The sequence below is a fragment of the Penaeus monodon genome, chromosome 19, assembly GCF_015228065.2.
Source record: "Penaeus monodon isolate SGIC_2016 chromosome 19, NSTDA_Pmon_1, whole genome shotgun sequence".
Lineage (NCBI taxonomy): Eukaryota > Metazoa > Arthropoda > Malacostraca > Decapoda > Penaeidae > Penaeus > Penaeus monodon.
The window spans coordinates 39,907,146-39,907,670 of record NC_051404.1 but is presented as its reverse complement, the minus strand read 5'-3'; positions in this window follow the sequence as shown (position 1 = coordinate 39,907,670).

Below are 525 nucleotides of genomic sequence, written 5' to 3'. Positions count from 1 at the left end.
GCGTAAAACGAATGTGAAAGGCGAACCAAGGGGAAAGATGTGGGTACATTGGTATACGGAAAAGGAATGAACAGATGGCCGAGAAGATTAATTTGTATATAAAGCGAGAAACAAACACGCAATAGGCGAATGAAGCACGCAAGACAGTAAACAATAAAGAATAAAGTGGGTAATAAGTGACAAGAAGAGATAGAAGGGGATAGGTAGTAGGTTAAGGAAGAGAATGTGGATGCCTGATTCTATTGCGGGGGGGAGTGGATGAGGGGGAGGGGGGGTTGACGGCGGGGAGTGCCTCATGGCGATGACTGTGGGGAGAGGAATAGAGGGAGAGGGGGAGGTGGAAGGAGGGGGAGGAAGGGCCCTGGGGATGTGCCTGGGGTGAAGGGGGATGGAGGGAGGGAGTGGCAAAGCTGACTCATTTCCTTGTACTCAAGATGGATCATTTTCTCCTATTTTTATGCCCTCGTCTCGGCTTTCTTTGTTTTAGGCGTCTTCGGTGTCTCTTCTCTGCTAAGAAGAACCGGC